We start from the raw sequence: 17441 nt of genomic DNA, 5'->3' as shown, positions 1-17441 counted from the left end.
TTTTCTCACCTGTTTATTTGGTATCTGTTCTTCTGTAAGCTGCCTGAAATGCTTATTGAAACAAGTCAGAAGAATGAGTGGGTAGAGAAATGGACAGATGGACAGGTGAGAGATGGGCAGAAAAACAGAGAGTCTCCAAGAGAAGGGGAGCAATCAAAATTACCTATGCAAAACCCTCTTCTAGTCAGGGAAGGAAACCACCACGGAGAAGTGTGAAGAGGCAGGTTGCTTAGGACTGTTTCCTGGATTCCATGAAAAGTCACACCAAGAGATGAGAGGGTAGAACTATAAATAATAAAAGAAAAAATTCATGCATGTTTGAAAAATATATCTACATTATGTACTTTCTAAAGAATAGAGTCAAATCAGCAAGGCCCAATAACACAATCCTTGGGTATTTACAGAAGTGAGAATCCCATCTCCAATCTGCAAGGCATCCCTTTGGAGCACTGAGAGTCTACACGGTGCGGTCATAAAGCCATCACCGCAAAAGCGATGCTATCCTGCACTTACGAGGAAAGAGCCGCTGTGCTCGGTCTGCCTACACGTGTCTTTTACACCCCTCAGCACCTCTACGGGGGAGGGACGCCTAGTGAGCCCCATCTCTGCAGGACAGAAAACAAGTCCAAGAGAGGCTAAGCTGACCTATCAATTCTCCATCTCACAGGACTTGTCACTCCAGACCAGGACTCGAACTCGGACCCACGTTTGTAACCACAGTACTACCGTATTTTATGTGCTTTTTGTGTGTATAATACATTTGTTTCTGGCATGAAAGGGTATTTAATAAATGATCGGTTGTCTTGTCTATCTCATTAGCTCACAATCTTTATATTTTTGAATTGTACTCTTCCCATGGAGAAAGGAACGGAAAGAGCGGGGATCAGAATGAGGTGGGGCTCCATTCTTTATCTGTTGCCTCATCTCATCGAAGTCCCCAAACAAGGAGATAGAGCAAATGTTCTCGTCATCATTTAAAGAGAGGGCTCCAGTGATGGTGACTTACTCAACTCCAAAACCAAGTCTGGGGGAAGGACACATGCAGCAAGGAGAGCAGTATCACTTGTAGGAAGGCGAAAAGAGCTCAGGGGATGGCTCAATGGGTCAGCCTGATTTCATTTCAATCGATAATACAATAACACACTCTAAAAAATCTAGCATGCAATGGATTTGCTCTTTCTTGACATCTAGCAAGTTTCCACATCTCACATGTAACATTATCACGAACTAGTGAAAGGAAGAGTCCACAGACAAGGAAAATCAATGCCACAGGCAGGCTGAAACACAGGCTGGAGGAAAGGAAGGGAAAGGGCATAGTTAAGAAGAGGCGAAATTCTGGGAAAAAGACATCATCACAAGGACTCTCAAGCATCATCCAGCAATCATATAATCATTCTTTCAAGGGAGAGTTACTTAGGTCCTATTTTGTGCAACATTGTACAGTGGGCGAAGCAAGAGCACAGCGTCCATGGTGGCAGCAAGTTGCGGAGCTCCAATACACTTCTGATCCCGGTACCTTGCACACTTGTCCTCAGTATAAAGGCAAAATATATAGTAAAATAATCCAATGTAAACTCTATGCAATGCTGAAAAAAATTAAAGAATACCTAAATACCTGGACAGACACACCACGCACATTCCTGAATCAAATGACAGCATTCTTGGGATGGCAGTGCTCCCCAGAGCGATCCATATATTCAACGTGGACTCGATCACAATCCCAGTGGGTTCCTCTGCAGAAACTGACTATCTGCTGCTACAATTCATATGAGAATTCGAAGATCTCAGTAACCAAACCGTACTTGAAATAGAAGAAGAGTTTGAGAGGACTTGTAATTCTCAATTTCAAACCTTACAACTGTATCTCCAGGTGAGATTAGAGGCCATTTTTAAGTTATAATTGTGTTTATCCTTATTTTCTAAATTCTGTACAACGAATATACCTGTTAGAATAAGAAATTTAAAAAGTAAAGTATCTTTTAAAACATGCAAACCGATTCATTCATTGGGAAAAAAATATTTTGACTATAAAGAAGTTAACAAATATCTAGTGAAAAAGGACTATTTAAAAACAGGAGTGCATTTACATTTTTTGTAAATTGGAAACTGAAAAGCACAAACACATCAAGTTTCTAGGGAGAGTGTTGCAACATATTAATTGTTATTTCCAAAATTCTAATTGAACAATGAAAACTCAAGAAAGAGAAAATCTTGATTGACAGCCAACTGCAAACACATGGAGAGCAAAGGCCTAGAAATCACAGTTCCTTTAACTCTGCTACTAACTCAATAGGAGAGGAAATTCCTCACAGAGGGGACAGTGGAATCCCATGCATAAGACAGGATACACAGTACAAACTGCACTAGAATTGGGGGTGATTTCCATAGAAGAATTCTAAAGTTACAACATTGCTGAAAAACTATAAATACACTGACAGACAGATTAAAACACACAGTCATATATATTATATAGAAACATATGAAGTCTGCTCCCATGTTGCATAGAAATACAAACATATTTGTTCATTTATGGGCACTGATTACTTTATCCCAGGTAGAATATTTCAACTAAAATAGATAATCAATAATACACTCCTCTTGTCAAAACTAGTTGATAAGTTACTCTGCTATGTATGCATAATGTGTCTAAGATAGATTTAAAATTAGTGAAAAAGATTTTTGTATGGTTTCTTGAACCCTTCTCAAAACACCAAGCTTAATTTTAAAATAGATCTGAGCAGTATTTCTATATGATCTTTTCCCTTGTGAAATGAACAACACAGTCTGTTGTCAAAATTCTTTCCTTACAATGATTCACGAGCACCGTATACTCACAAAACTGCTGGACAGCAAGGCACTATCCAGACACTGTGACAAATCAAATGAAACACAAGGAAGACAGTGACCCTATTCTGCAGGGCTTATAATCTGTTCCAACACCGGGTTTTTATTTGATTTGTTTGATTGGTTAGAAAAATAAAATCACTCAAGTACATTTTTCTTTGAGCATTATGTAAATCATGACTCTCTTTTTAGTGTCATGAGCAGGAAAGACTTGAGTATGAATTGATTAGAACAACTAGGCACAATCATCACTGGAGCCTGTGTAATAAATAAGTACATGAGATCTAAAATAAACCTACACAGATCTCTGCAAGGAAAATGAAGAGGTGAGTTCCCCAATGAGAAAACAAACAATCAAGAAATCAAAAAAGGAAAACTTTTTCATTAATGATTCCAGGCAGTAGTGGAGCATGGTGGTGAAGATCACAAATGCTGGGGACAAACATGAGGGTCTGAAATCCCACAGCACTGGGTAGCTGTGACACTGATATTTCAGTGAAATTTTCTGCACCTCAGTCTCCTATCCATAGACTGGGGACAACAACCGCACCCATCTCCTAGAACGGTCTTAAGAATTAAGTTATTTTTTATATAAAAGTTTAAATAAAATACCTCAGATTTTAAATATTACCCCAAAAGCTCAAGGAACAAAGAAAACAGTGATAAATTGGAGTTCATCAAATGTTAAAAATTTGCTTCAAAGGACACCATCCAGAAGGTGAAAAAACAACAGAGAGGAGAAAATTTTTTCAAATTATTTATCTGATTAAGTATTTGTATCTTCAAATAAAAGAAAAAACTCCTACAACTCAACAAGAAAAAGAGAACTCAATTAAAATGTGTATAAAGTATCTGAAAATGTATTTTTCAAAGAAAATATACAAATGGCCAATAAGCACAATCAAACGATGTTCAATATCATTAGCTGTAAAAGAAATCAAGTCAAAACCACTAGGAGAAACCACTTCACACTTACTACAATAGGTTATAATAAAAAAAATGTGTAACAAGCACTAATGAAGACACAGAGGAAGCGGAGCGCGCAGCCCTTGCTGGTGAGGATGTAACACAGTGTGGCCACTTTAGAAAACAGCCTGGCAGGTCCTCAGAGAGTTGAACATTTGGTTTATGAATGACCCAGCATTTCTGCTCTCTGGTCACACAAGTAAGAGAACTGAAAACAAATGTCCACATAAAAATTCCTACAGGAGTATTCACGGCGCCATTACTCTTCACAAACAAAAAGCAGAAACAACACAAACGACTATCACCTGATGAATGGGTAAACAGTAGGGCCCAGATATACAGTAGAATATAATTCAGCAATAGCAAAGCATAGAGTACTGACCCAGGCCACAACCTGGAAAAACATTGAAAAAGTTACTCAGTGTGAAAGAAGTCAGTCACAATAGACAGTTCCATTTACATGAAATAACTTGTTTTACATGAAATGTCCAGCACAGGCAAATCCATAGAGAGAGAACAATGGCTGCCTGGGGCTGGGGGAGGATGAGGAAGATGGGAATGACTGCTTGTGCATACAGGGCTTCCTGTTGGGGGATGAAAATATTCTAAGATTGACTGCGATGCACAATTCTGGGCTTTGAGTAAAAGCCGCTGCACATTTTACTGGGTGAATTGTATTAAAACTGTTAAGGACAAAAGCACCTAGGGCCAGAACCTTCAAATAGTAAATGCAAATTGCTAACTTTTATTACAGGAAGAAGAAACTGCCCTCAGCATGAAAGCAGGAGATCGGCAAATATGGGTTAACAGAATTGGACAAGAGCATTTCACTTGAAAGAGTTGCTGAGTGTACACGAAATATTCAGAAATAGGAAAATCAGCTTGACATCACGAAGAAGCATTCTGCTTCAAATGCAGATCAAGGATTCGGCAAGCCCAGCTGCTAGAAATAACCAGAGAAGAAACCTGGTTCTTACAACAAGCACCAGAGCCAACAAGGAAATGGTGGTGAGGAAAGCAGGCAGCCAAAAATCTGGAACAGTTTGCTACAAATAATTTCTCCACTGAAAATTCAAAAATAAAATGAAAGTGATGCAATGCTGAGCTGGCCTCACGTTAAAGGGCTTCCTCTGCTGCTCGACAGTTCTGTAACCCCGAATGAGAGACTCAGGAGAATCAGCATGGCTCCTGGCAGTCCCCAAGTGACTGCCCACCAGCACGTTTACCACCATCACATCTGCCAGGGTTGTATTGCAGAGAAGAGACCAACTTCTAAAAGGCACAGGAAATGTTTACCAGGGAAGAAAAGGCTGCTGTCAGTCCTGGGACAGAGGCAGTGTGAGCAGAGGCCAGAAGGCTGCAGGTGAACTGGAGCAGACCTGGGGCAGGAAGGGACCACGGAAGAGCAGATCTCAATTTTCTACTCTCTCTCCCTCGGGTAGGAGAGATAAAGCCTGCATCCTTCTCACCTGGAACTGTGGGTTCTGGCTGGCAGAAGTCTTACGTACAGGGAATGAATACTCAAGACTCTGTGGAAAAAGTCACGAAAGAGAGAGGGCGTAGGGACCCAACTCCACGAGCCTCTCAAATGCTCCCATATTTATTGTGTATAATCAAAGGAAAACGTCATTAACAGTTGTGTGATAGTAAGCAGGAACTTGGGGAAAGAAGGATGAGACAGAGATTGTAGAATCCACCATGAGTACAAAGGCTTAGTGTATCTTTAGGTAAGTCATGGGTGAGGGGAATAAGATACATTCTTTAGACATGTGAATTACAAAGCAGACCACCAGACCAGCTAGGTCCTTGCTTGGGGGATAATAGAGTATCTAACTGCACACAAGCCCAGCCTTTATAGCTGTGGGCCTGGGTCATTGCTTTGCGATGAGCAGAGTGCTATCTAAAACATCATCTACGCAAGCAAAGCATTATCTCTGCTTTTTAAGGCAAGGAGACAGGAGTGAGGATGCACAGGCACTTGCTTGCAAAGCAGTTACTAAGCATACATTTTCTTCTTAAATTTGACAGGCGGCTGGGGTCTGTTACAATTTGTTAACCCAATCATGGGCTCCCACATGGAACCATTATGGAGGACACCCTAAGGTGACAAATCCTGGCTCTAGGTCTTTTCCTGCCAGCTTCAGCCACTCTAGCAGAGTCTAGGCACATTCCTGAATAATGATCATACAGAACCACCCACACTGTTAACTCCTGGTGCTTGAAACTTAATTTTAGCTCTACACAACTTAACGTAGAAAAGTTTCAGAAATAAAAGATATTATATTTACTTTATATCTCATCATAGGACTGATTTTTCTGATTGCTCTAAGCTGCTTCTTCTTGGTAAAGCACCTAATTCTGCAGGTGAATTCAGTACTTTCTTTGGGCATAACTAGCCAGTTTGGGCTCGCTAACTTCTATTGGTCAAATACCGATACACTTAATTGATTTCATTGTTCATCAATTTCAGCTGGGAGCAGAGGGAGTGTCACTCTGTTCCTCAGCCCAACCTCAACTCTTTATCATCAGCAACTCAGGACTCCGGAAACCAAAAAAAGCTTTTGTTTCCCTTCTACAGTTTCAACAAACCCAACAGGATACATAAGCCTGGAGAAAGAATTCAACACAAATGTTAAAACAAAAATCAATAAACCTGAAGCAACTCCATCTCAGAATCATGATACACAATGACATGAGATTAAGTGTGTCAGGCCCAAAGCATGGGTGAGCCTGACCACCTGATTTCTATTCTTCAAAGGAAGGAAAGTCTTCCTATTTTTTATTATCACTCTGTCATTGTTTCTGATTAAGCCAAAAACTAGTGTATGAAATAATTAAGCATTGAAATAACAGATTTTTGTTGTATCAATTACAGAAGGCATTCAGAGGTGTTAGGAAAAACCACCTCTGTAAAAAATGCAAAATTTCTTCCACTGTGAAGAACACGTATACAAAATGCAACAGAGAATTCAAGCTCTTGTGGAGAGGAGCAAAAGCCACAGAATCAAAGCAAAGTCATTACTATGAGTCAACTCAAAATTCACTGGACAATCATGTTCAATGCATTCAATGAAATTTAAAGGCATACTGCAAACCATACACTTAATGATCTGCAGGCTAGAGGAAGAATTTCTCTCTTTAACAGACAAGAGTAATCAATAGGGTGCCCCACCAAACAAGGGCCAAAGAACAATCAGGTTTTTAACAGTTATGATAAATCAGCATTTTCTAAAGATCAAAATCCAGAAATTTTAAACATTCATTCACACCACAATGAAACAAGCACTTAAAAAAAAAAAAGAAAATAAGCACATAGAACATGTACATAGATCAATGAGAATTTCTTGAGACGCTGGAAGAAACAGGCTATAGTCTTTTACTTGAGAAATAAAACTACTTTTAAAGATAAATGCTAAAACACATTTCATCAATCATGTTGCCTTGAAAAATCTGAGGCACTTGTATCTGATTAGAAAAGCAATTCTGAGTAATAGTGTGTTACAATTCAGAGCCAGTTTGCTTTAGAAGAAAAGAGAAAAGAAAAGCTACAGTTTCTCATATACTGCACAAAGTGTGAAGTGTCTCCCTGCCTCTTTCTCCTCCTGTTTTCTAAGCTCATGCTTCCCAACCCTTCTGAAACAAGTATGAGAACCTCTTATTCCCGCCAATATGCCAAATGACAAAAGAAAATCAATTTATTTGTGTAAGTATATGCTTAAACCTTGAACTGGAAGAGAAAGATATCAGAAGTCTATATGGAACTTATTTCTACATTCCTGAAATCACACACACAAACGTTCACACAGACACAGACACAGACACATACCCCCTGGATTACTGGGAAATTCACAAACTTAGGATTTCCATCTTCTAGAAGATAACTTTGTAGTTAGTTTAAAATACAAAACTGTCAGCTTTGGAAAGCCTTGATCACCTGCTAAACCATCCAAATATCAAAGAGACCCAATTAGCCTTCTCGGTAGAATGTAATTTCCCATGATGGCAAAACATACCCTAAAAAGTCCTGGATCTAAGTCTCGTGTTTATCACTAGCTATGATCGTTTTTAAGCACATTAACAGATTCAGAAACGTATGTCTCAACAGCATTTATTCTTATTGAAATAGTATACGTGTTCATTTGCCTATACAGAGACCAGGTCCCATCATGGAGTTTAAGAGCTATTTTGTGTATTGCAATATTTATTTTTAAGTGCAGAAAAGGAGGGTGGGTATTACTCAGTTGTAGAGCACCTGCATAGCATGCACAATGTCCTGGCTTCAGTCCCCAGTACCTCAAAAAAAAATAAATAAAATAAGGGCATATTTAAAAATGAGTAAAGTTATAAAAAAAATGCAGACTAAAAACCACTGCAATCTAGGAGACACAATTACAATAAAAAAAAAAACAAGAGTTTCTGTCAATTGTTGGCTATTTGCCAATCGCAGAGACAACCAGAAATCACACCTGATAACCATCACGTGTGATTCTCAGCAACCCTACTAAGTAGACACGGATGAGAAACCAGGCTCTGCAGATGAGGAGACGGAGCTCAGAGGAGCCGGGGACGCTGACCGTCCTGCTTCCCGTGACACCACATCAGCCCAGGGCAAGCGCTGACGGAGCTGCAATGAGGGGACACCCAGCTGCATGGAACCTTGGGGCACTGGGGAGTCCCAGAAAACACTAAAAACTGTTCAGTGAAAAACCAGCTCAAATATAATACACTGTGCCACATTCTTTAAACAGGGAACATGAGTGAGACCTTTTTGATGCCTCCGTGTCCTTTTTGCCATCGTCAGTTACTTGCTCTCACAGCGTGACCAGTGATGAACTGGACCCCATATGAAGCGCACTCAGATGGCAGAGCATTTGAAGCTGGTTTATGAAGTTTGTAAGACTCTGTCTGTGCCTCACACTGGCGGTCATCCATCACTTCTCACCAGTGTGGACGTACCACCTGAAATCACTCCTTTCTGCTTTTTAAAATCCCTTCATCTACTCCAGACTTTTCAACAGCAAAGAAGCAGCTAAACCACAGACAGTGGACAGCTTTTCACCAAATTTCTTGAACAGCCCATCGGACTACCTGGAAGCCCTTTACTTTTATTAAACCCACTTCCAGGTACTTCATCATTTTCTGATTGGTGGACTTGGCCTCTGACTGAGCTACTCAGACAGCTCCCAGCCTCACATCCGTGAGAGGACCCTGCTGTTGGGAGAAATCAGTGAGAAAGGCGTACATCCCCCAGTCATGTCTGCATGGCTAGAAGTGCCACAACGTGCTAAAAATTTATACCATCATAACCCCTGGGCTCCCATGGACTGGTTTCACATTAACCAAACTCATGAGACACTGATGCAAGAAAACCAGAAATTTAACTTATTAATGTAACAGAACCAGCTATGAACCAGACTGCAATATCAGAGTTCAACCATGAGTATATGTTCTCCTCCACGGCCCAAACACGGGCAGGCAGTCACATGGCAAGTGTGGACAGAAGCAGAGCAGGAAGGATTTCTAGATGAATTCAATGGACTAAATTTCTGTTATACCAACAGATCTGCTGCCTGGAAAACAATTAATTCTAATCACGGTGCACTCTTCGTGGACAGTTGCAGAGACACGACTGTGAGCACCTGTGTAACTCTCCTTTCCCTGTCCTTTCTGGGCTAATTGATGCACAGACGTACAGAAATCGAGGGATGCAGATACATCTAAACACCCAAAGCCCATTCTGGGAGCCACAATACCATACAGCCAGGGTTAAAATACTTGCTCTGCCACTTACTAGTTCTGTGACCTTGGTCAACTTACCCTCTGTGTGCCTCAATTTCCACACTGTAAAACTGGGATAACAATCAAACCTTCCTTACTCGCTTGTTGAGAAGATTGAAGGATTCATTTCTGTAAAACGCTCAGAAAAGAATGTAGCACATTTTGGGTGCTCAACAAATGTCAAATTAATATTACAGTGGTTTACAAGTCTCCTTCCTAATCATCTTCTGTGTTTCCTGGCTAGACTAATACCCAAAGGATATTCTTATTTCTCCTTTTATAAACTCATGGGATGCACCCTTCTGTTCCATCCCACCACCTGTTTAAACTGATGGAAGGGATACCTCCTCCCCACTCCTCTGGGCCATGCAGAGTGCTACTCCCTTCACAGCCCTGACGCCTGGCCCACAGCTAGCCCTCCTCACATTAACAGATTGAGTTGTGATTCCAGGGAGACAAGCAGGGCATGTGAAACCCTTCCTTTCCCTCCAGTGTTGACTACTCTAGGGAAGCACCCTGGATGCTCAGCTGCATTGCAGAACAGCCCTGTGCATGATGGGGCACATTCTCTCAAGGGAAGGCTTGCTGTGGCCCAGAGATACCTGGGACAGGGTGAGTCTCTACTTCTGGGACACAGTATCATGACACTCATTTATCCACAGCCCTGAAGTTCATGGAGAACGTGGCTTCATCAGTAACAAAGAAGACATTTATCACCTGCCTACTCTTTTGTGTCATCTCTCAGTTGGCTGCTGGAGACAACATGTGTATAAGTATTGGTTCCCCTTAGGCCCCAACATATATGAAGTAACAAAAATTTCTGTGGCTTAACGTTGGTCCAGGGCGACTGTGTAACAGTTCTGACTCTGCTGATGCTAAATTATGGGTGTAGGAATTATGGAACCTCCTCAAATATCTTTCATCATAAAATCAGCTTTTCTTATTTTCTTGTTTCTTTGTAATTACCAAAGACTATAAAATGATGGCTGCACACAAAACAGCAGCTAAAGTTTATGAGCTCTCTTGACATACCCACTGTGGTAAACACGTTACATAATTACTAATTCTCACAATTCTACAAAGCAGATATGAGTGTCCCCTTCTCACAGACGAGGGGAAAACTCAGAACGAGCTGACTCAGGATCACATGGTTCAGTGTCAGAACGTGCAGGCAAACCCAAGTCAAGAAACTACACCCCATCATATATGTACCAAATCAACTCCCACCAATTAACACACAGCGGCGGGGTCAATACTCAGGGAACTCAACACACGTTTCAGCTTTATGGTGCTCCAGAGGCAGCTTCTAGCTGTTTTAAAATATCCCGTCTCACTGGTTTCTAACACTAGAAGAAAAGCCCGATTTTGCCATTGTTTGCACAGCAAGTCTGAAATGTTCACAGCGAGATAAAAGAATAAAACTATGATATAAGCAGAAAAAATTTTCCAGGTAGAAAGACATAATGGACGTTGTGCTATTCTGAAGCATTAAGCAAAGGAATCAAAATAAAATCACATTGTTTAAGCCTTATTTTACAAACAGAAAAATTAAGACTGTAAAAAGTTGCAACAGCGCCACCTATGGCTAAAAAGACCTTCCAGGTTGCCGGGAAACATGCAACACAAAAATTGACTGTAAGATGAGAAACGAGAATCAGATAACTAGAAGCTTATGTAGCATATACTGCACTTTGCTTCGGGGGGATGGAGGGGTATTCAGTATTTAATCTGATATTGCTAATACTCCTAAATATAAACAAAAGACATAGGCTCATGGAAGCTCATCTTAGAAGAGGAAAGAATCCAGTCCAGCCACTTCATTTTACACCAGGGGAGACTGAGACCTGAGATCTGTCCTCCTGGCAATCAGCAGCAAAGCTCTCCTAGGTCTCATGTCTTGCACTGTAGTAAAAACCAACAGAACTGTACTACGCCTATATTCATAAAAGTCACGTCTGTATTTTTCCAACAGTAGGTAATCTAAGTATCTTGCAAAATACTTCTCAAAGAGCCAGGAAATCATAGAAGGGTATTGAAATACAAAAACATTTATTTACATATTAAAACAGCATGAGCTTTATTCTCTCTATTAAAAAAGTGACATGTCAAATCAAAATTTTGAAATTTTAAAACCTGAAAAGAGTGCAGAAAAAAATCAAAATTTTCTTTAGTCACAAAAGAGAGGAGCTTATTCCCTGATAATAATCAATGTGGATTTTTCTAAACTTAATGGTTCTGGTCAGAATCCCGAGAAATTAAATGTCTGATGGATGGTTACACGGCAACATGAATTCTGAGCTGTAACAATACACATTCTGTGTAAATAATCTTCAAGGTCGTCTGCTTAAGGCAATTTAAGTAGTCCCTGTCTCACTAGAATGACACAGATTTCATTAAAGCTTCATACTGCACTTAAAAAAAAAATCCTAGTTACTTTAAGCCATATTAATGTATATCATATATATACATATTGAATATGCATCAGAAATAAGCTACCCTTTTTAGTATTCAGAGTTGATACTTCTAAACTATCAGTCACTGTGACAGCACATTTTTATTAAGCACCTCTACGGTGCTTTGTATACAAGGCGTCCAGCTCTCACAGTCAGACAAGGTAAACCATATTACTCAAATTTCACAAATGACGAAATATACTTAAGCCATGTAAACAACTAAGATATTCATCATCAGGAAAGAAAAGAGTAAGGATTTTACTTACAATACTCACTGACAAAGTTTTCTTTCATACTAAGACTACATAAAACAAATTCAGTGTTTGGAAATTTTTCAGTAAATAAGCACCACTAGAAAAAACAAGTAACATCATTAGCAACAGTTGGACTTTCAAAGACCACTTCTCTCTTGCACAATAATTATTTTAAATGTTTTGTTTTTAGTTCTCACAAAGCACTAAATTAAAAAAATATTACCTTTAAAGTCATTACCTGAGAATAAAACATTTGTGAAAATGTACAATTTTAATTTATGCCACTCTGCCTCTCATTCTCACTGGTGTCTCTCCTTTGAAGACCTCATCAGGCTGAGATAGCTAAAATCGGTCATTTATGGGCTCACAGGAGTTCGGGAAAACACTCAACGGGAAGCTGATTAGAGGAGCAATTGAGAATTCATCCTGTGCAGCCTGGATTCCAGCATCGAGCTAGCCACCGCCAGCTGCGTGTGATTTGGGGCAAGCTGACCCATCTCTCAATCCCTCAGCTACAAAAAAGGAGACACTGATACCTACAATCAAACACTTGCTATGAAGTAAAACATGAGCAAAGCATTTTAGCCTCAGTTAGGAGTCCACTCACAGCGAGTTTGGTCATTATGGTGATGAGGATGGCTGTTAACAAATTAAGCTCGACCAAACAGGAGAAATCACCTTAAAGGAGAAACATTCTAAGTCCATGAGCATTTCCTTTTGGATGGACTGCAGAATATTCTATAGATTTTTTTTAATAAACCAAATTTTGTCCATTAATTGTAGATTTACAGGTTCATGGACAAGTCTCCAGAAAAATAATTAGAGTCCTCTAACCTCTGAAAATTAAGATGTAAATTTTAAAAAAATCAGGGAAGAGATTATACCTCATTTGGGAGAGTATGTACTTAGCATGCATGAGGCCCTCAGTTCAGTCCCCAGTAACTCCATCTAAAAACTTTGTTTTTTAAGAAATAGAGAATTAAAGCAAAAGGATGGAGGAATACGGAAATTTTTAGAGACTCATCTCAGATTTAAGATGGGGAAGAAACCATCCAATTCTCAGAAGAAATCTTGAGGACTATGTAAACTGGATCTGAGATGTCTAGTCTTTTAACATTATTCATGAAATCATATTACCAAGTCTTAAAACTACCTGATAACCCACAGTGGTGATACTGATCATAACAGCTACCATCACGTATCGAGCTCCGGCTAGGACTGCTCTGTTCTGACATCTCTGCCCCTAAGGCCTCACCAGGCGGAGAGCACTAAATTCGGTCATTTATGAGCATCTCGTGTAAGTCCTCCATTTGTGCTTCTCACTCTCCCCTCACCAGCTCCTCTGAGGGAAGCACTGTTATCATCTTCCCCACCCGCAGATAAGGCCACTGAGGCACAGACACTAAACCCGTTCCAGGCCACATTGGAATTAAAGGACGTCTGTATTTCTGCTGTTTTGCTTTTGACAAAGGAATCTGAGATATCAATTCAAAGCAGACTGTTAAATAATCAAGTCTGTCAGGTCTTCACCTCAAAGAGCAGATACTATAAATTCCTGTTGTAGGATGAGGCTGCCGCCACAAACTGACTCAGCTTGAAATTAATATCCAAGATGAAGCAGCGGATACACGTAAATATTCACGATTGTCAAGTCTGCCCACGGGTCTGGGCCCTTCACTGCCTGAAAGGGGGTGAAATCCCCACCCGTGTCTGGGAGGGAAGCGCGGCTCTTCCCGGGCTCACCCAGGCTTCATAGGCTATTTACCCCCACAGACTAGCCTCAACGGTTAAAAGCTCTCAAGATTTTTACACCAGGCAAAACTGAAAGACATTTCTGCAGATGGAGCAATTTCTCAGGCTTAAATTTTTTTGCCTACACTCAGCCAGAGGGAGAAAAGAAACAGGACTCTACAAAGTCTCTGACCCTCACCACTCACAGGAGTAGAATGACCACAGCAGAAGATGGCCCTTCACATTGCAGGATGTGAACAAAATAAAGATGACCCAACAACAGGCACTCCCAGACACAGCGCTCAGCAGTCTTCTGCACACTCACGGTTGTGCAGCCCTCAACACCTTCTATTTCCAGAACACTTCATCAGCCCAAAAGAATCCCCCTATCACTAGCATTCACCCCGTAATCCCCCTCCACCCAGCCCCTTCCAACCATCACCTGCTCTCTGCCTCTGCATGTGCCTTTTCTGGGCATTTCAGATCACTGAAATCAACAATATGTGGCCGTTTGTGTCTGCTTCCTTTCAATTAACATGCTGTTAGCAAGGCTTGTATATTTTGAAGTGGCATCAGCATCTCTTTATTTATTTTTTTTTTGGAAACGTTAAAGATTATTAGAAGGTGGTAAGTACTATCAAAAAGAGTAGAATGGAGCATAAGTGATTGGGTTTCAAAGGGAAAAGTGTGGGTTGAACAGTCAGGGTGGACTTCCCAAAACAGGTGGCCTTTTTCATTTTCCTCTTTTTTTTTTCTTTTTTATTCACTCTTACGTGTGAATAATGTTCCACTACATGGAGATACTACATTCTGTTCATCCATTCAGCAGCTATGTATGGACGAGGTCCAGAAGAATGAGTGTAAGGGATGACTAGCATGGATGGCATTTAAGCAAAGGGCAAAATGTGCTTTCAAAAAAAAGCCAACAAACAGAGGCACAAGGAAATTCAGTGCGTTTCTGAGCAAAGTGCTTGCTTGCTTCGGCAGGACTACCGTGCAGGGCTGGGGCGGATATTGGCAGGAATCACGGTGAGGGAGTCACCTGAGAAGACACCCGACTGCAAGCAGCTCAGGCAATCCTCCTCCCTCATCCTGTATTGTTAGAGCAATGTTTCTAGCTTACTCTTATTTCAATTAATAGCATTTAACTGCACGTCTGATCATCACCATCAGACCACATTACCTCCAAGTCACAGAAAATCATTCACTGACCGGAGCAGCACCAGGACATAATGGTGATGGATTAGGGAGTCCTGCAGCATTCCAGCCTGCAGGCACAAACCCCACATGTGCCCTGGTGATGTCCAGAAAATAAAATGCATGGAAATATCTCACTGCTGGAACACGACATCTGCCCTCAAATTGCCCGAAAATCATCCTGGCAAAGCACTACTCAACCTTCTCAGTACAAAAAAAAAAAAAAGCTAAGAAGGCAAATTTAGGCTCTTCCATTGAAAACCAGCAACCATCACTGCCAGTATCTGAGCTGGAATGCTCCTGACTTTGAAAACCACTGCGCAGTTACTTTTCAAACGTGAAACTTATATATATATACCACATAGATGATACTGCAGTAGGATTTTTCTTTTCAAAATTTCCAGTTGCAACATTAGCACAAGAAAGTTTATGTTTAGGCTTTAAAAAAATCAATTATCCTCCATTTTCTTAATTTTGAACTTATTATTATTTTATAAATGGAGCTATGGTGCGTATTTAAAACCTTTTGATTTCTGAAAACAAGACCTTTATGACCTCACTATTTCAGAGCAAACTTTAACGATTCTTTGAGAGGTGGGGCCTGGGGCGCTCACTAACAGCTCTTTAAATACTGACAAGGATGTGCTATTAAGTAATGCAAAGGCTCTAACTCCACATTAGCTCAGAAAGCAAAGAAACCACACCAAAGACTTCCTTAAATATTTTATATATTCCTATTCTTTTGAATATTAAAGCTCTTAAAACATATGATTTTTTTTTGAAAAAGACAACAGCTGTAATAATTTTCCTCTCACCAAGAAAGCAATCTTTATCAGGAATAAAAACCCCTATGGAAATCGAAATGACAGGACGTTTCTAACTAAGTGAACATCCAGATCTGAACACAAACCTAAATCCTATCAGATCTCACTCGAAGGAGCTCTACAAAGGCCTGGGCAACCCTGGAGATTAGCTCTTTTGTTCCAAATGTTGGCTGAGCTAAGATCATCACACTAGGCAGGGAAGGAGAGAAGAGGAATGTCCACCTGGCAGCCTCCATCAGTTTTCTTCCAGCAACAAGGTGCCTCTAGGGCAGCCCCGCTAACAAGTCCCCCATAAGGAAAGCCGGCATCCACACTGCCCCTGCCGTCCCCAAGTAGCCCTGAAGCCCATATCCCAGCCTGTGAATTGTCTTCAAATGATCCCCCATTTGGTGGCATCCTCCACCTCTTTCCCGCTACACACACACACAAAGCCACGACAGCCTTCCCAAAGCACAAATTTGATTACATCAACCCCACTTCAAACAGTTCAGAGGCTCCCTGGTAGAGTTCTAGCCCCACCCCAGACCCTGCTTGCCCAGCCTCATCTCAGTACATAGGTCCCCAGTGACCTCAGGAGCCCCCTGACCTGCTCCTACTTCCCACTTGCCTCCAGGTTCATTTTGACTGTTTCCCAAGGAAGCCTTCCCTCCCTCCAACCTCCACAATTTGTTCCTCTCTTCCTAGAACATTCTAGGCTAAGTCAACTTCTGACAATGCTAAGCTCTCAAGAAGCAAATACATTTTGCTTATTTATGTGGCTACACTCTCTCTCCCCTAGACTCACTGAAGTGCACGTGTTATGAATAAATGAATGACGGGTTGGATCTCAAAGGGACAGACATACCTGCTCTCGCCCGTCCCGACCCTTTTGTCTGTAGTATATCAGAAGCAAAACCAGAAGTACCTTTCCTGAGGGTCACATCTGTTGACACCCTTCACTGCCTACTGTGTCAGTTCTAGTAAAACTCAACTTCTTCCAAAGCCCTACACCCCGGACTCTCTCCAGTGTCCTCCCCAGCAGGGGCTCCCTCCACCCTGGACCGCACAGGGCACTCTCCCCGGGTCCCCACGCCAAAAGCCTCCAGGCCTCTGCCCGGGCTGCACCTGCGACCTGAGCCACATTCTTGACTCCTTCTCTTGGCTGACTCTTACTCTGTCCTCACAACTGAATGTACAGCCCATTTCTTCCAGGAAGTCCTCTCTGATAATGTCCTTTAGGTCTTGACTGGGCTCTATCTATAGCAGCAGTACATGGTGACCAACTGGGTGTTTGCCTGCTCCTTTGAGACCACGAACACTTGGGAACCACGTGGGAAGGTGTGAGAGATTACAAGACAGGTGCGGGAAGCAAAAAGCAGAAATCACAGCCCAAGTCCCAAATTCAAGGATACTTT

The 17441-nt window shown here is 41.1% G+C and overlaps 1 protein-coding gene across 1 annotated transcript in view; it reads right to left on the bottom strand.

Annotated features, from left to right (window-relative positions):
• Window positions 1–17441, bottom strand: part of LOC140687907 (uncharacterized) — a 125232-nt gene that overhangs the window by 62738 nt on the left and 45053 nt on the right. The gene's annotated exons all lie outside the window — the stretch shown is intronic.

The sequence above is a fragment of the Vicugna pacos genome, chromosome 21 (genome assembly GCF_048564905.1).
Source record: "Vicugna pacos chromosome 21, VicPac4, whole genome shotgun sequence".
Lineage (NCBI taxonomy): Eukaryota > Metazoa > Chordata > Mammalia > Artiodactyla > Camelidae > Vicugna > Vicugna pacos.
The sequence above is the reverse complement of the archived record's forward strand: the minus strand, read 5'-3'. Positions and strand labels throughout refer to the sequence as shown.